The sequence below is a fragment of the Candoia aspera genome, chromosome 3 (genome assembly GCF_035149785.1).
Source record: "Candoia aspera isolate rCanAsp1 chromosome 3, rCanAsp1.hap2, whole genome shotgun sequence".
Classification (NCBI taxonomy): domain Eukaryota; kingdom Metazoa; phylum Chordata; class Lepidosauria; order Squamata; family Boidae; genus Candoia; species Candoia aspera.
The window spans coordinates 123,932,409-123,952,506 of NC_086155.1; the positions used below are offsets into that span (position 1 = coordinate 123,932,409).

General features: G+C 37.2%; 1 protein-coding gene across 1 annotated transcript in view; it reads left to right on the forward strand.

The window, feature by feature from the left end:
* TRIO (trio Rho guanine nucleotide exchange factor) overlaps positions 1-20,098 on the forward strand; it is a 268,321-nt gene that overhangs the window by 48,455 nt on the left and 199,768 nt on the right. The window lies entirely within an intron of this gene.

A 20,098-nucleotide genomic window follows, 5' to 3' on the forward strand; every position in this document is an offset into this window, starting at 1 on the left:
TCTTCATTCATTGTTGTAGGTATTGCCAGATCTTTCCATCTTAATGCATACAATAATTTCACTGCAGTTATCATATACAAAAACAAAGTTCCATGACTTTTCTCCAACTGTCCCAAGAGGAAGAATTCTGGTCTCAATTGTATATTAATCTTTAAAATCATCTGAATCAGTGTATGTGTTTGAATCCAGAATTTTCTAGCTTTTTTGCATGTACACCAAGCATGATAAAAGGACTCTTTCAAACATAAATTTGAAGTGCCCTTATATATTCAAGACAATTTCTCTGGTGACATATACCAACAGTATATCATTTTATAAAAGTTCTCTTTAAGATTATAGCATAGTGTAAATTTCAGTCCTTTCAACCACATCTTTTCCCATTGTTCCATCTGTATATTATAACCAAATTTTATCCCACTTTATCATACATTCTTTCACTTGCTTTTCTTCTGTTTCAAATTGCAATAAAAGTTTATTCATTTTAGCAATCACATGTTCATCATTTGTACACAATTTTGTTTCAAAATCAGTCTTACAGTGTTCAATATCATAAACTCTTTTGTCTACTTTGAATCTTTCTGATAACTGTAAATAAGAAAACCACTGACAGCTATGTCTTTCTGCCATCAGTTCTCTTGATTTTATTTTGTATTCCCCTTGACAAAATTCTAGTATCTCACAATATGTTATCCATTTCTGTTTGCCTATTATTTCTTGTCTATAAAATGCTTCTTGGGCTGACAGCCACAAAGGTGTTTTTGGGCACAGCCTGGATTTGTATCTATTCCATATTCTCATTATGGAATATGGGATATATTTTCCATGTCTTTGGCTTTCAAAACCAGTTGGTTGCTGTTCCAGTGTGGAACAGGTCTCTAGACTTTGGTATACCAAGTCATGTTTTCCAAAGAATGATTGAAGGCTCAAAGTGAGGAGGGAAGAGAGGCACACAGTACCCCGTTCCTACATCTTTTGTTTCTCTCCTCAATCTTGTTGCGTTGAGTAGCACATTCTAACAAGTATATTATATTCACATTTCTATAAATTTTACTCAGATCTTGTGACTCATCACAATAAGTTGGGAGCAGGAGGTCAAGGAAAGTGTAAACAGAAAACAGGAGGTAGATTCAGCATGCAAAGCCATGTTCTGCCCACTTTCAATTCCCATGCACTTCTAGAATGCGTACAAAGACTTCAGTCTTATGCAGATGCTCTCACAAGGGGGAGGAAAAGGCTAATGTCAAGCTGTTTGGCAGTTGCCTAAAATCAAATTATTTGATTATTTTCCATGCACAATTCTCAGATTTCTCTTTAGCAAGATTTAATCAGGTGAATGAGATAGTATACAGTATAAGAATTCCAGCAACTGAACTATGTGTTTTATGTTGAAACCATATATTCCAGTGTATGTTAGGATGGATACCTTCTGGTTTTATTTCTAACAGCCTTCCTGAGGTCCTGCAAGGAGCCAGATCTCCACTGATAACTGAAAAGCTTGCAACTGGTTGTTTACAAAATGGTCTCCTGAATCTTTTATCAGTTTCAGAACCAATTATTGCATCAGGATTTGGTACAGCGTCCCTCCAAACCTTAGGAGAAATTAAGCTTTTCTTGTTTAGTACAGCTGGATATAATACATGGTTCTAGGTGGCAACACTGGATGTTTGCATGTGTCAGTGTTGTCATTTTGTGTATGTAGCTGGAGTAACCTCAGGAGTTTCATGATGAAGTCTGTAAGTATTGCTTGAAAAGTGAGATCAGATGGAGGCCTTATGCAAGCTAATAGAAATGCAGCTGCTGCTGTAAAATACTTAACAAGTGACACCTGTTTTCATGCCACATTCCTGTTTTATACAGTGAAAGACTTGCTAGGCCATTGGTACTCCTTAGCATTATTGTTGACAAACAAAACTTGATTGTGGTGTGAAGAGAGATAGAGTCATAGGCTTGCCCTCTCCTTGAATGCTATTCCAGGGACATGAGCAATGAGGACAATTGATGCTTCCAGGTTTATCATAATGTTGCATCTTCGAGAAGGAATAACCCAAGACCTTCAAACAATAAAGATAAATATATGTTGATTACTTATTTGTTCTTATGCCTTCTCAGAAACAGTTTGGTTTTTTTTTTAATTTTTGGAAGGAACTAGGGAATTTGGAAAGTTGAAATATCACTACTTAATAATCTACAAACAATTGGTCACTTTAGGAACATAAGCTGTGTTATGTGCAATTTGGCTGCTCAAAAAACCATCTTGTTGGGTATATTAAACTTAAATGTATGGTTGAATTACCCTTTTAAAAGGTATCCTTGGATAGGTGATGTTCCCCAAATGTATCCATCTGGTAAAGATTCAGTTAGAGTTTCAGAGGTTATGAAAATATACCAATATAGCTAAAATATCATTTGATACAGTAAATTCAGAGCTGTTAACTTGCAATAAAGAAGGATACGGTGTTTCCTTTCAGCTCCTTTATGCAACTCTAGTTATGACTATCAAAGCTGACTCAGAGAGCCATGGGCTAGGAAGGAGGAGTTTCTTCCAAACTCAGTTGCCCTGTCCTCCTGAACAAGCCTTGTGGCTAATCCCTACACAAATGGACTGCTCCCTACTTCACGCCAGGCCCAGTTCTTTTGAACTGGAAGAAGGACTGGAATGGTTCTATCAAACTTTGCAAAAGTGAACAAAAGTCCTCAAACAAAAAACTGAACCACAATGAGTAATTGTTAAGGTGGTGGACTGGGACCAGGGAGACCCAGGTTCTAATCTAATCTCAGCCATGGAAGTTTATTGGGTGAGTCACTCTCTGTCAGCTCAACCTACTTCACGTTGTTCTGGGGAAGAAATAGGAGGAGAGAGTGCCATGTCTACCATCTTGAGCTGCTGAATGAAAACCAAATTACAAATGTAAAAAATAATGAGTAAATGTCCCTACGAAACAGAGATACATTTTATTCTTTCAAATACTGCTTAACTTCTAATTTTCCTGATTTTTCTAGAGAGAATACAGATATGGGATTGGGGGTAAACTCAAATTCCTGATAGAATATAGGCAATAATTTCATCTGATGTATCACATGCAAAAATCAGTACAATAAATACACTCTCTGAAGCAGCACAAGTAGAAAAGCTACTCTAGAAAAAGCATCTTTTCTGCCTTTGAAATGAAAACCTGAGACTTGCAACACCTTCATTGTAATGTTCTGATGTTTATGAGAAACTAGTGAATGATTTAAGCTTTACTATGTTGATTTGTGAAAATAACTTGAACTGTACTCATTTAGTGTGTTCATGGATATGTGGCATGAGGCTGCTGGCAAGCATCCTAATTAATAATGGGGGGGGGTTCATTAGATTTTCAGGACATTGCACTTGAGATACTTCTCTGTGTGACATTAAAAGATATTGTGTCTGGACTATCAAAACATATTGAGGAATGGAGTTATAACTACTGTGTGTGGGGTGGGGGTGGGGGTGGTGGGGGTCTAATATTATGAAGGTCTTTTGCCTATCATAGTATGAGTGCCAGTGGTCTTGCACTGTTAATTTTAAAATAAGATATTCTTCTGTACAGTAGAATAAAGGTTTTTAGGCAAGTCTTGATCTTGTAATTTCATCTACTTGTAGGTAGTCCTTATGATTACTGCATAATGCTGGTGTGCCTATTTTGCCAGAGTGAATAAGGCCTGCCTGCCTGCCTTTCCTTCTTTCTTCTCTCTCTTCCTCTTCCTCTTTCTCTTTCTCTTCCTCTCCCTCTTCTTCTCTTTCTTTCTCTGTCTCTAGGTATTCAAAGTTGCTTCAACATGACCTGCCTTAATAGCTTGCTGTAATATACATAGTTGACTTAATCTGTCATCTGAGAGACTTTGTTGATAGCAGAGAGATCGTGTGTTTCAAAGCTGAACTAAAGTAGAAAAACTTGTATATAATGCCTAAAACATCACCAGCAGTAATGACTATTTGTGTTTCTTTTCTTTTCTTTTAATTTTTTGTACCTTTGAGTCAATTGACTCCTGGCAACTGCCTGGACTAGTCTCTGTGGTTTTCTTGGCAAGATTTTTTTGGAAGTAGCATGCCATTGCCTTCTTAGGGCTGAGAGAGAGTGACTGGTCCAAGGTCACCCAACAGCTTTGTACTTAAGGTAGAACAAGAACTCATGGTCTCCAAGTTTTTAGCCTTATGCCTCAACCATTACACTAAACTGGATCTCAATGACTACTTGTAAAGTTGCTTTATATAGAGGTTCTCATAGTCCTTCTGTGTCCAATTTTTAACCACATAGTTTTCTAAGTTGGCTGCTCAGCCCTGGTGTAGTCCTACTTTTATGCCATGGCATGATACACTGTGAATAGACATTAATACTGTGAAGTAGCATGTCACCTGCTTTATTAGTCAATGTTATTGAATATATCATTCCCTCATGCAGAGTCATTGTAGTGAAGTGAGCACCACACTGTTGAACTTGGTCTACAGCCTTAACAGAAGAGGCTTCAAAGTGTGTTTCTAGGCATAAATATTTGTCTTACCATTTATGATCAAACATAGATTGATTTTTTTTAAAAAAATCCCCAGTATGGCATCCCAACTAGAATGTGCATGCTCTTGTTCCTGTAACCTAATGTCAAAAAACTCCCATGGGAATGAGATAAAATGAGCATTGGGAGCAACTTGATTTAAGTGCAACTGCCTTTTTCCCCCTTTCTCTCAAAGGAGTAAAAGTAGAAAAGAAAAAAAACTGAGAATACATTTTCATTATAGCATGATATATCTTGCTGGATGGTTTTATCTGTTCTTTAATTTACTTTCTATCTGGAGAGGGGGAAAGAGAGGTTTCAGTTTCAGAATAAGTGAGCCATCTGGCTACTTGAACTGCTTCTTTTAGCAAGGGAAGCAATCAAGAATAACCAAACAATATGTGGCAGCCCTCTTCTTATTTGTGGTATGACAAAAGTCTTTATAGTGCTCATTTATTGTGAGGTCCGAATACAACGATGAACTCAGAAAAGTGCCCTCTTATCAATTTATGCAGTGGGTCTTTTACTCTCTGCAACTGTGGAACAGTTGCTCTTCCGAATCTTAATTACTTTTTTCCAAATGTAGTTTGGTTGGCTTTGACATAACATGTTGGGTGAGTCCAGCTATTGTTGTTCAAGGAAAGATGTTTAAACACCCTTGGCTCAGTTGAATGTGTGTACTAGGTCACTGAAAGGTGTATTTGCTTCCATGTTAGTCCCAAACTGGGAAGATGTGCCCCCTTCTGAAAGCATTTTGAAATTTTCTATGTATTTGTATTGGGCTCTCCAGCGTGGTTATCCATCATTTCAAAAGATTGGGGTGGTTAGAGATAAGACTTCATTGCCTTAAAGGGAGGCTTTTGAAAGAACATGTCTGCGCTGTAACAGTGTTCTGAAACTGATGATCCTTGGCTGAGTGATTAGAAGTACCAGGATGCTGTTGAGCCCCTGGGGAGTTCAACACCAAGCAGTTAATGAGAAGGAAAGTTTCTGCAAGTTCCTGCACAGCAGATGGATGGGTCTGGATTTCTCCTAAAGGAGAAATAAAAAGATACTCCTGTCAGATAAGAGCAACAAGCAAGCTCCAGCACTCAGGAGTTTTCTCCTCTTTCTTTTCCAAGTCACACCACTGTATTGCATGAATTGCTAATCTAGGTGACCTCACAGATTATGTGGGAGATTCCTAACTGGTGAAAAGAAAATCAGAATCTCTTAAATATTAGGTTGAGGTCCTTCCACAAGTCAAAATCAAGTGCTTGATTTTTGTCATCTGGGCTTCCTCTTGCTGTTGAGCCTAGATTATTCAAGTATTTAAAGAAGAGAGCACATATCTGTGCTTCAATATTTGGCTCCTAATGGCATCCTAGAAATGTGTGATTGTCAATAAGATTAAGATGGATAAAGTCTGTGGATATATAAACATAGGGAAAACTACGAAGTTTGAGCAAAAGAGCAGTTCAGAAGTGTTGAGCAGTTCTTAAAATGTATTCAGTCACGGGGGACATAGGACTGGAGAAATGCAATGCATTCACTCAAGGAGGACATCAAAAATGCAGGCAGAAATAGAAACAGTCAAAAGAAACAGTTCTCTTAAGAGCCATAGGATTACAGGTAAGCTTTAGATGTTTATATTGACAGGTCTCTGTGTGTGTGTTCCCAGAACAGTGTGCTGGCTATTGCAGACTAAATTCATTCACAGCGTGAGTGCCTGAAAATGGGTGTTCTCTCTTTATCGCTTATGTCACTGATGTTCATTAGTGGACAGAATGCCACTTTAGTAGACAAAACATAATGTGAGTGAAGCAGCTGGATGAATGGACTCACAAGGGAGGTTGTCACCAAAATTCTTCCAACACATCTGGGAACTATAATCCTTAATACAGGGGAGCTGCTTCCCTCTTAAGTAAAGAAGATTTTATGACGAATGGAAAAAAGTGAACTACTTGTATCCCCTACCATCTCAGTATTCTCCCCGTCTGTTCATTTGAGGGGGAAAAAATTACAGTTCCAACCTTGCGGGGTTTAATGTGGGGATACCATCTGTTAATCGTCTTGTGGTACAGTAAAAGCAAGCTTCATCAGATGCTTTGTTTGGAATGGGAGAGGGAAAAAAATGTGCTGGGTTATTTTGACATCTGCAGACCATAATAGAAGGGAGATGATGTAGGAGAAGCTTTGACAAGATGGATCTTTTTTTAATTTTGCATCATGTTCAGATTCCAAAGGTGGGAGGCAGGTGGTAACTGCAGGAGCAGAGGGAAAGCAGTTCCATCTGGCTGGGTGCTCGATTTAAGCGTATTCACTGTCTCAGCTCTGCAAAAGGATGATGTAATCCCTTCTGCTGCAAGGGCTGCTGACTTATAGATAGAGATTCCTGTTGCTGCACTTCACACTGATGCGCTGGGTTGCACTGGTTCATTATCCAGAGGGATTTCAAGGCCACTGTAAAAGCAGGGGAATTCTTGCCCCTTCTGGGTTTTATATTGTCTTTTGCATCACCCCCGTGCTGAATTGTCTTGGTGGTGTGCCTGCTTACAAGGAAGGAAGGAAGGTCTGTGCTGTCTCTACATACAACTTGCAACTGTCAACATGGAATCTTTGGGACGTCAGCTTGGGGATTGGAGGCTGCCTTTATCCGTTGCGCTAGAGTGAGGGGGGAGGGAATATGGGTTGCTAATAGCAACCACTTGCCTACATTAAAGAAGAGTATAGAGTTCCCCCACCCCACCCACCCGCTTTGTGTGCAGCTCATTTCTATGGTCTTTATGAAGGTTTCATATCTGGGTTTACTACAGGCTGATAATAGGAAATTCTTGACTTTTACAGTTAAAAAAACATTTTTTTTCCTTTTCAAACAAATGCCATATATGGGTGAGTTTCAAATGATGCAGGGAGTTAGGCTGAGGATGAGAAGAAAGGAGGGAGGCAAAACCACAAGCCACCTTTAGTAGGTACGAGAGGAAAAACACAAAGCTGAAAATTGCAGAGGTGGACACCTAGAATAAAAAGTTCAATGGTGAATGACTTTTAGGATTTAATGGCTGTATCTATTATGAAAACAAAGTGGTTTAGGCATATCTGTGTTTTTCGTACACAGTTCTTACACAGATTCCAAACATCATTGACATGGGTAGCTTTTGTTTCGAATATTAGGGGGGGGCTTGGAACTAGCTTTTGGTACCATGACCTGGCACATTCCCTTGATTAAACTTCCCTCTTCCCAACTTGGTTTTAGATAAACATGGAATGTAGCTATGTTTACAAACAGATTGATAACCCAAAATGTTCCTTTTGCAAACAATCTCAAGGAAAAGAAAAATAGCAAAATTGTTAATAGATAAGCATTCTGAGGACCCTCCACTTTAGAAAATAGAGCTGTTAGTCCTCATAATTAAGAAGATAGGATTGAAATAATCAGTGCCTTACCACTTCAAAGTTGAATGCAGAATTCCAAGTATGTACAAGTATTTTTTGAAATGTGTGATCATGTTGGAAAGTTCTGTATTAAGGCTTCAAATGTGAAAATATGAATGTAAATTGCAACTATGTAGTACTGTAAATGTAGCACATCTATAGACGTCTGGTGTGTATTTCTAAGTTATTATGAGAGTAAAGTTGCAGTAAGATTCATGCCACTTGGATTTTATATTTATTTACATTGTATTTTATATTGGTAAATTGCTATTTTATTGGATTTTAATGTTTACTGTTGTGGTTTAAATTTTATTGTAAACCGCCCAGAGTCCCTCTTGGGGGAGATGGGCAGTAACAAAATTTGAATAATAAATTAAAAAATGAAAAATGAGGGCCCATATTCATAATATGATTCTCAACAAAATTTTGTTAGAACTTTTGCTATAATTTCATTTTTCATATATATTTAGCTTACTACCATATGGTTGTCTTTACATTCATATAGCTCTAGGAGAAAGATTCCCATTCCCCACTCCCCCACCCCTGGTGCTATGTATGTTGATGGTGGTACATGAATACCCACCAAGACAGATTTTCAAAACATTGTTTTGACCTGGCAATAATGGTGGCATCACTTCTTAGAAACAAATAAAAGTAGATAAAAGTGTTTAACTATTTTTCAGTGCTGATGGACAACTTTTCTTTGTCAAAGAAGAACTAAAGAGTGTTCTAAGTTGCTGTACACTTTTTAGGTATTGTATATTTGACTCTGAGAAGTTGACTTAGTTAACACAGGGATGAGCAGTCAGTCTATTCATCCTTTTCTTCCAGTGGAACACTGGACATTTTCAGCTTGACAGATTAGGGCCTGTTGACTATTGGGCAAATTTTGTGCTACAAGGAACCTGATATCCAGCAAGACACTTCTGACAATGTATTCATTTCACACTAATTAATTGTGTGTATATTGCATTAAGGTTCTGTCCTATTTTTTGCAAATTTGAAATATATTGATGAGTCTTAGAGATTTTAGCTTGATTGATTGATTGATTAGAATATGCTGGACATACTCAAGGCAGAGTACAGAATGCTTATGCTTCCAATTTTTCTCAACAACAATCTAGTTAGATAGACTGGGCTGAGAGAGAATGACTAGCCCGAAGTCACCAGTTCAGCTTCCAAGTCAGACGGTGGGCTTAAATCGGGGTATTTCTAGTCCAGTATCTTACCGATACACAGGCTCTTTCCTACATGTAAAAGGAGGATTTGGGCATCTTCAGCTTTTTTATGAATTGTTGCCATTTTTATAAAATCCTGATAATCTAGTCTATCAAACAGTTTACCCAGTACAGTAATGTTAAAATGACTTTTGGTATGCAATTTATAATGTGTGAAGTATTTAGAAATTTGACTGCTTGGTATATGTACTATAGCTGTAGAATCTTCTTAGTCAGATTGTGCAGAAAGGAAAATCATTTATCCTTATTTTCAGATAAATGGAATCATTTCTAAGTGTTAGGAGTTATTGTTTGTGCTTATGACAGTGTTCTAATTTTTCGTTGAAGGAGAATTGGAATGTATCTCAAGGTGGAATAATTCTCAGGTTGAATTCTATTAATGCATTGAGGTAACAGCAACATTATTCATTCAGATGGCACTATTTAATCCTGGTTTTCCCTTGTATAAGTCACTAATTTAGAATGACAGATTCTCAGCAGTTACACTCATTACCAAGCCAAGAGGGCAATAAATCTGTCTTTGGAACTGTTTTTGAGGGAATATCTTTACGTTGTGTTGATTATAATATTTGCCTAATAGCATGAATGTGTGAAACTACAGTCTTGCAATGTGATTCGTTATATAAGCAGTGCCACTCACAGTCAAGCATCTTGCCAGTTGTCAGAAGAGATCTGGCCATTGTAAAGATTAGGCCAAGAAATTAGGAATACTGTAATGGGTATGGACTAGTGAAGACTATACCCATACATATAAAATGCTCAATTCCAGTAACTATGACATCACTTTGATATTTAAAAATAAGAATCATCACAGGAGGATTTTTTATTATTATTGTATCTCCACACCCCAGTTAGTTTTTCTTTCTTTCTTTCTTTCTTTCTTTCATACAAGAAAAGACACACTGCATATGGAGAATTCTGCATTTAAATAATACAAATTCAGTCCTAATTAAAAATGGAATTTGTGGCATATGTAATTTATGGGTAAGTCAACATTTCTTTCTTATCTACAGATTTTCAGACCTTAAATGTAGTGGGTCAACAGGACAAGACTCAGAGAGAAAGGAAAGATGACTTCAGTAGCCCTATTAAGCTTAAGGAGATTGGTTTTATCTTTTTTTTTTTTTAAAAAGGACCCATCAAGAATTCTTTCAACTCACCACAAAATGCTATCCACCAAAAACATGGAGAGAATCTTTACAGAAGTTGTCATCAGTAGTACCTTCAAAGGAATTCTTCAGATTCACATCTGTAACCTGTTGAGTCTAATGGCTGTGTTTATGTTGGCATCCTTCCTGATGCATAGAAATTCAGTTGTTTCCAACTAAAATATTTTCCTTTTAACTTCAGTTTCAGTTGTAGAATAAGGTTGGGTTGGGTTATCTTGCTTTGCCTGTCAGCTCTTGTTTAATTAATATATTTCTTTACCTTCTTCCCAAATTATCATAGTTCTTTTTGTTCTTATTGAATAGATCAAACCCTTGTGCCCCTCTACAGTCAGCGGGCTTTTGTTTCATCATGGGCTATAATTTATACTTATGCTGGATGAGTAGATTAGTCCAACACATGTAGAGAACAGCATGTAAGCTACAGGATCTTCCTGGAAAGAGAGGAATTCACAAAATGGCAGGAATGGTCAAGCAGAAAACACTCATTTCATAAAAGCCGAACAGGTGAGGCTGAGAGGCTAGTCACATATGTAAGTATGAACTCTAGGATGTTGCTGAAACCCAAATGCTAAATTATATATCTAACTCCACAAAACATGGTATCCATTTCAGAGAAAGCAGGCTTTGGTACACCCACGACATGGGCAAATGTGTATTGCATCAAAAATATAAATGTTCCAAATGCAAGCAAAACATCTCTACATAACATGCAGATGTACACAATACCAAAGTATTCAATTCATAGAATCCTTTGACACAGAGAGGCAAACCTGTTCTTTTTCTTTCCTTTAACTCTTCAGGCTGTTTTCTGCTGATCTGGTGACTTAGCTTTTCTGGAGGCATCCACCATTTTCTGTAAATGGCACTATAGTTCTTGAAAATGGTGTTGCTGTTGGTGACCTGCTATTTCTCATGCTTCCCTCCTACCTAGGTTTTAATTTCTGAAAGATTTTTTTTAAAATTAGGTTTGGTTGGCAGTGTGAGAGACTTCTTGGACCTCATTTATGGGACTTCAAGAATAAGTGAACAGTCAGCATAAAAAATACTGAGAGGAAGTAGTTAAATCTTATTTCATGCTGGTAACTAGAGATGCGTCCCTTTTGGGAGATGGGCGGTGATAAATTTGATTAATAAATAAACTAAGATGGGTTTAACTAAACAAAAATTCTAGGCATAGGACTTGTGCTCTTTATTTAATGAATTATTGTCAAACTGCTCAAACTACTCAGTGAATTCAAATAAAACCAGGGCACCGTTTTTCCAAACAGTTCAGGAAATTGAAGATTTGGCAGGATCCCCAAGTATTGTTCTTGTTAGTTTTCTCCTAGCTTTCTTTCTTGGAGTCAGTTAATACCATTGTTTAGTTTGCTCTTAGCAGTCTATTAATGGCATATGAAGTATCACAATGTTTGCGGTTAGTTTTTTAAGAGTACATAGGATTAGTGTCAATTTCATATTTCTAAAGGAGCTTATAGATTTATTGAATTGGCCGTAGTCATCTTTTCCTCTAGTTGTCTTCAGAGAATTGTGGGCCAGTACAGATCAGCTAAATACTTTTGCAGATACTTCATGTTGAACTAGCTTAATGGCAGCTTTCAGTGGCCTATAGGACATATGGGTGCTCTTCTGAAAAATTTGTTTATGTAGTTTCCAGTGTTGAAACCCTTAATTATTAGAACTGTTTACTGTATTTGCTTGTATCCTGGTTTGCAGTAATTAAGATTTGTTCCCAAATTTAGAGAAATATATTCGCCTCACCCTCTCAGATGTGTTGAAAAGTACAGTCCTGGGAATGAACTAGTACACTGTTTGGTGGAGCTTTCATGACACTTGCAGTTCCTTGTGGTACTTTTCTTTAATGGCAGAAGGGAGGCACTGGAAGAAAGAGAGGCATGTTGTCCTTGCTGCACTTGTCCTTCTCTCCCAACACCAGGGTCAGAAATGCCAAAGCCAAAACTGTACCTTGAAATTAGATTTAAAGAGACTTCTTCTGGGTTCAGTATCCCAGACAGACATCTACAAAAGAACATAATTCCAAGATGCTTTATGGTTTTTATAAAGTAGCATATGGAGGTTGACACGCACTGTTCTCCCCCAACCCACCCACACATTCAAATTTTGATTATATATACACACACAGCTCAAAACAGCTCAAAACAATAAGCCAAATGGCAATGTAACAACTGTAGGATCATGAAAAATTGAACAGGGAGGGAGAGAGCAGCTCCCAAGAAACTGTAGCCCAACTTCTCATGAAGTTCTAACATACTTTTACCAGGAAGAAATTCCACAGCAGGAGAGCCACCCTCAAGCAAATTATTTGAGCATACGTAAGAGAGGGAGGTTCATGCATGATGGTTGTGCTCTCTCAGTTTGTAGCATGCCAAACTGAATGATATGATTTGAAGGGGAAGGATTTTATTCACCTGTACCTGAAGCTGAGTAGAACTTTTGACACAATCAATTCTGTGTGCTGTGCTCACATTTTAATATTTTGAGCTGAGTACCTGTGCAAAGCCTGTGCATTTCTATTCTCTGTGATAATGTCGCCGCTTCCTGAGTTGCAGAGTAGCTTACAACTTTGCTTGTGCTGTTGTGGGGCAGCATATTTGGGATTTGTAAAAGATGTTAAGTATTTCCTATACAGATGTAGACAAACTGGAGGAAGTATGTCAGACCAAGGAGGCGAAAAGGGTTAGCTAACAGACTGCATGTAGTCATATAATGATTCTGAATAAGAGACTTGTTTTTCCTTCAACTGTATTGGGATTCAGATTTGCAAAGAAGTTGATGTGCAGTGGTTCCTTTTCTTCTGTTACCTCCTAAGCCAGTGCGGAATTCTGGGAGTTGGTCCATACACCTTAAAGTTGCTAAGGTTGAGAAACGCTGTATTAAGCATTTCCTATGTAATTCCAGTATATGCGGTTATTGATTTAAGGGTAGAATAAATGTTCTCACAAGAGAAAAGAGGTAAGTCAAAGTGCAGCGCGATTAGGCTGGTATTCAGAAAGTGTTAGCAGTAACTAACTGAATTTTGAAAGGAACTGCTAGCTGATAACAAAGATAAAGCGAGTGTAAGCAATTGGCACAAGGTCAGTAGTAAGAAAGGGTGAGAAAAAGTAGATGCCCTAATAACTTATTCAAAAATGGTTTATTTTTATACTCCTCCTAGTTAGCAAACTAGATTTTTTTTCAATGAGCCATTAATAAAATTTGATATTAAAATGTGTGTATTATGTTAAGCTATAGTTTATGAAATTTATTTAATAAACTATAGTTGGCGGGATGCAGGGGGAATAATGTTGGTGGAATGCAGGGGAAATAATGCAATAATGTAATCATTTTAGGATCTCTTAGATACCATATTCAGTGTTATGTTATACTCAGTATAATTTGCTTCATAAACAGCACTGTCTAATGTAACATGCTCTGAATTTGAATGATCTGCTCTTGTGTTATATCACTGCGAACTGATATTCTTTGCAAATTCAGAACATGTTCAGCAGGAACAGAACAATTTATCAGCTATTTTTATCTGGCATACTCAGGATAAAGGGAGGGATAAGTGCTTGAAACCTTAGAAATGGTTAAGGCACTCTTCATACCTTTTAAAAACCCTGAAAATGTAGATGATTTCTCCCATTGGGGCTTATGGGACAGTAAGTGGGCTGTGAATCACACATATCTGGTGTAGCATGTTGTGTAGATCTACTATATAGAGTTGTGCTGTGCTGTGACTGCTTGCTTAGATGGTTCCTAGGATCATTTTCCAGCAATTTTGCAGTGTACAATGTAGAAATCTGACTTTTTAATGGCATTTGCATTTATTGTGTTTGTAATGGGGATTTGACATCAAATGACATAAGTTTTTAGGAATAAAAATTCAAAATATAGCTGAATCTCTTAAATCTCTGGAAAACCCTTGGATGTTTTGCATTTTGTCTGTGTGTGATGTGTGTGGTGTGTGTGTGTGTGTGTGTAAAAGTCAGATAATAGGTTAGAGTGCTCCTGCTGGCTTTTTTCCTCTAAACCTTTGTTTCATGAGGCAATGTTGGTGGTAGTAGAAATTAAAGGAAATAAAAATTGGAAGCCAAAAGATAGAGAAGAAACTATATCATTTTGTAAAACAAAGAGAGAACCCAAACTGTTTTTTTTTTAATTACAGGGATGATGCTTTTTCCCTCAGGTTCTTCCACAAATCTTGATTAGACCACAGTATATTCCTATATTTCAATTTAACAAAAGGCTTGTTATCCATTATCTTGAAGTTAAAAGAAGTAATTTTACTGTGCTGCTTGAGTCTGATACATTTTTTCCAAAATACGGACAAAACATACAATACCTATACAGTCCTGTCTGGAAATATTTTCCAACCACAAAAAAGAAATGAAAGACATCTTTTATTGTACTGAAATCATTGGTGGTTGCAGTAGATACAAGTGATGCTAAGATTATTAGAGATATAGAAAACATCTAATTAAGGGGTTTTAAAGGTGCAAAGGTTGTGATCAAACTTTATTGATTCTATTAGAATATGCTATAAAAAACAAATACAAGAAAAAGAAATAAAAGAAACCAAAGCATCAACTATAATCATATCAAACTGGGCGACTTTCATTGTTCTTGCTTACATTGTAAAAAAAAGCCCTATTTTGGTTTACAGTTCTGATTATTTGGAGCTTATATCATATTACAGTTGTGGTTTCTTAGAAAGAGGAAATGAAATGATGCAGGCTAAAAGAGCAGTGGAAATTATTCAGACATGACCCAAGTCATTTGCTTCTCTGAGGACACTCGTTATTCTGTGAAAATCTTGTTGAACAGGTCCATTTAGACTTGCCAAAGTATCAAAGATGCTTTGTTCAATCATGTAACATGAATTCTCACTAGTAGTAAATTCACAGAATGCAGTGAACCAAAGAATACTTTTAAAATAATACTCTGTCCAAGCAGGATTTCAGTAAGTCACCCCTCTTCTTGCGCTTCCCAATCCAGTTTTTATTTATTTATTTTCTGGCTGCCTTGTCTTTTGCAAATCCTGTGAATACTGCAGGCACTGCAGTGGAAAAAACAACAGCAGCAAGAGCTGCAGACTGCTCTGATTTTGAAAAGATGACATCATCTCTATTAATGTGTTGGTGCTGAGAATGCCGGCTTGGAGGGTTGCCGAAGTGTGTGTAAGTAGAGATTGATGCAGATATATATGGCTCGGTACCCATATGCACTAGTTTTAGAAATCCTCCTAGTTCAAACCTGAAATATAAATATTCAAGTTTTGTTATCCCCCACCAAAAGGAAAACTGAATAAAGTAGATGTATCACATATTCTTAAGAGGAAATAGGCACATCCTTTCTTTATTTCTGAACAATCCATCCACAATAAAATGCTACCCAAAAATCAATCACTATTTTAAAAAATCATTAATTAATTATTAGTTGCCAAACTGGATTGGAATTCAGGGGTAAATATAGGGCACTCTCATAAGAGAGTTTCAATTTTGAGCATACCATGTTAAAAGGTTGATTTCTATTGAAATACATTTGATTACCATTACAAGTGTAATAGAAAGTATCCGTTATTTCATGAAGGACTCCTTGTTTTGATTCATGTGCATACCTCATTAACTTTGTCATTAAAAAGGGAAATTCTCAAATTTTGTTAAGCCATTCCCCAGTTGTTGAATATTTTAATTGAAGAACAGATATAAAGCAGGTTTCTTTTTAAAGTATAACCTCATTGAACTAATGAAAAAATTGCTCGATTGGGTGGAAGAATTAGCTGAAAAAACAGCTTAAATTTAGAATAAGGAGGTGGATGCAGGTAATATTGTGGTTAATGCTTTAGTCAGGAGAGAAAAATAAAGATTTCTAATGACATCAGTTTATTGCACATAAAATATTTGCTACCTATTAATCTGCCTTGGGGATGCTTGTTCATTCCCTTGTTTACATTAAATTTTATCCATGGTTATGCTAAATCACAGGGTTTCATCTAATGTTATACAAATTTCCCCTTATCATATGTTCACCCCAAGGTTGCTTTGGAAGTTCTCTCTGAACTGAATGGCTGCAGTAATAAGTGTCCATTATTTTTAATAGTGATTTGAATTCTAGTGGCAAATAGACATAATTAAATACAGATCATTACTACTTAGTTCTGAATTACAAATTGCCAGATATGACGCTGATAGCCAGTTTGGTGTAGTGGTTGAGACACCAGGCTAGAAATCAGGAGACTACAAGTTCTACTCCTGCCATAGGCTCAAAGCCAGCTAGGTGACTTTGGGCCAGTCACACACTCTCAGCCCTAGGCTGAAGGCAAGGGCAATCCCAAAAATGTTGCCAAGAAAACTGCCTGGATTTGTCTAGGAAGTCACCTGGAGTCAAGACTGACTCAAAGACACATATACATATACATGTACATACACATACACATAGGGGGAAAAAAGACTTTAAATGGATGTTGTAGTAAAGGTCAAGGCTCCCGCATGTTGAGTTTGATTCTTGGTGACTGCATTAAATATTTTTCTTTGCAGCATTAAGAAACTAGTTTGCCTAGATCTTCTCCTAGGTTGTTTTTCAACTTTCAAATCTACAGTTCCCTATTTAAGGTTGACCCTGCTTAGCTACCAAGTTCCCTAAATCATATTATAGAAACCAGTTAGTGTCAATCAGAAATAGAGTTGGTGCCAATTTAATTATAAAATAAATTGTGCAGTATAAATAAGAATTTGTACCATATTATAAATGAGGGAAGGTATATTCCCAAGACTAGCTCCTAATTTCCAAACTCTGATTTATAGAAATGCATTACATTTAAGCCAGTAATGAAAAGCACTTGAGCAATTGATTTATATGAATTTGGAGAACTGAAAGTAGGGGGTAGGGAAAACATTATGGGCTCATGACTGCAGACATTCTTGGATTTTTATCCCAACCTCATGATAAAACAATGTTGTTTTACTCTGTTATTAGCATTCAGACATTCTTCAGTAGGCTTTATTTTTAAAAGAATTCTTCCAGCCATGGAGACTTGGAGAGTGCATTAGCCAGTAAAATAGGAGGTATAGATTCTATCCCTTCTCCCTTTGGCTGGAGCTAATTCAGGAAAGGACAGTGGGTAGGGATGGAGGAGTCTAGATTTACCATGTGTTCAGAGGTGGAGAAAGATTTCGAATGTAAGAAAGGTTGCTGTGTGCCTGGTAGATAAGTTAACTGCTGTTTTAAAATTCCATGCCAGGGCAAATTAGAATCTGGTCCTTGTAAAATTGTGTTGCGTTCACTTCTTTTTCAGAGAGGTAGTGCCTACATTGGACAGTGTTGTTTTCCTTTTTGAGCTTTGTAGACAGGTTGCCAAATGCAAAACAGTACTGTGTGTGTGCATTTGGAAGAAGTCTTTGCTATTGTTAAGCTGTTCATGGGCTATACTGAAGAGAACTGTTCGTTGTTTCTGAGCTTGATTATGTAGGTGTTTGTGCAGGCAGGACAGGCTGCAAAAATGTGCTTAATTGTTGCATCTTTTGTTGGATATGGGAACGTTTAAAACATCTTAAACATTTTTAATCATCCCTACAGTATTGCCATTTTTTTCAGGAGACTGAATGGTAGATAGCACTCAGCACTGATTACCAACCACCTACTTTTATGACCCCAAGACAAAAAAATGGGAACAGAATATTTGGAATATTTCAAGTTTGTTTCTTTGGAACATGGAATATTTGAATAGTTTTGAGTTTTGTTCTGTTGAACATGAACCCTAAAAAGTTTCCAATAGAACGTTTCCAAGGGGTGTAGAACAAAACATTGTAATGTTTTGTGAACTTCCTAAAAAAATGGTTTGTGAATGAAGAGGAGTAAATCTTATTAAAGAGGAGTAAATGAATTAGTTAGTCTGTAACTGTTTTTTCTACTGGCCAGTCCCATGATCAAACCACTTTCTTCTGAGTTATCCAAAATGTCCACCATTTGACTATATATGTTAAGTTTTAGCACCTTAGTTGTCTCTAAAGCTTTGATTAATGGTACTATCCTTGGTTTTCATGATCTGTTCCGTTGAGGCTATACATGATGGTGACAACCATTTTTGTGAGGTGTTCTTAAACATTTCCTATCCTAATATCCCATTATTGCTTTTTGGCACTTTGGTTTTGGCACACTTATTACAGTTATAGAATACTGCTTTCATTACTACTAAAATTGCAAGCTTTAATCAGTTTATGACCTATCAACTAAAGCTTTAATTGATTTAAGCATAGGGAGCCCATTTAATAATTAAGAACATGTTTTTCTCAGTGGAGCTGTGTGTTAAGGGCATCATGTTTCCTTTTTAAAAATGTTAAAGATCTCTTTGATTACTGGAGCTTTTAAAAAAACACTTTTAAAAAATTATTCCGGTGAGGGGTTTTTGTGTAAGTATCCATTACAAAGGAGGCTTCTGGTACTTAAATGAACACAACAAATTGTTGAAATGAAACAGTGCTTGCAAACCATAACTTTGAAGGGTAACTCTTCTTGAAGTCTAAGTCTGGATCATAATTTAAATAGAGGTGAGGCAGGAGTCCTTAACCACAGTCTGTACTCATAATGTTGTTTTCATTTATATACCTTAACCATGACACTGCAAAATGAACTAGAACGGGAACATTAATTTTTGGCTAACTTTCTTTTTCAGGCTCTGGACATAGAACCAGGAGGCAAGGGCAGTTGTGAAATATTTCTGCTAGTCAGGCACTATTTTATATTTACTTCCTGCAGGCATGTAGAAGGCTCAGTCTTACCCCACCCCATGTGAGGTGGTTCCAACTCTGATTCAGGCTGCTGCTAGTTTTAATTCTCCCCCCCCCCCCAAATAGAAAGGTGGAAGAAAAGAAAAAAGAGAAATGTTGGTTTTCCAGCTGCCACAGAGATGTCTGGAATACTGACTGACAGGAATGGGTTGATGTAGCACCTCTCTGTAAATTTCTTCTCCCTTGTTTAGCAAATGGTGTCATGCAGATTTGTCCATTATTGTCTTTCGTCACCAATTGCAGTAGGACTGAATCTCAACTAACTTTGTCTGACCCACACTGGTCAGTTTAGAAATAGTGCTTCAAAATCCATGGTTTGTGTCAGCCTTCCCAGTAGACCAGATGAGCTAATTCTGCTTTACTGTTAGGCTGCATTGACAGAATTTTGCAAGTCTGAAAGTACACATCTCTTGCTGTCCCTTTTTACTGCCTGATCAGGTAGGATGGATCCTTTCTAAGTTTCTTTCTCCCGTTACCCAGTTGCAGGCTCCTCCCTCTTTTATCTGACCGTTCCCTAGGCAGCATCTCTTCCCCCCGTCTTCCAAGGTCATTCTCACATTCCATTAAAGTTTGAAACTGGTTTGCTTGGACCATAGTCTCCAGCTCATATGCTACAACAAATTATAGCCTCTTGTAATGAAATACTTGCCTTCACTGGAATTTCTCCCAGTTTGTTCAGGTAGCATAGAAGCATAGATTTAAATGTATGTGCAATATCAGACTGAGTTTGTCATGATGGATCGCAAGTGCTACATACCTGGAATAGGAGCAGAAACTAGGTTGAGCTATAGTTCCCCTTTCTTTACTGGCTGTATTGATACTTCAGTGCTAGTAATTTCTTGCCCACCTCCATATCTGCTCATTCCTTAATCTACTTCAAAGATTTTTGGATCTTTAGTGATGATCGTAAAGAGGCACAATTGGGGGTTGTGTACTAAATGTCCTGAAGAGGATTGGAATCCCAAAATGAGTCTCA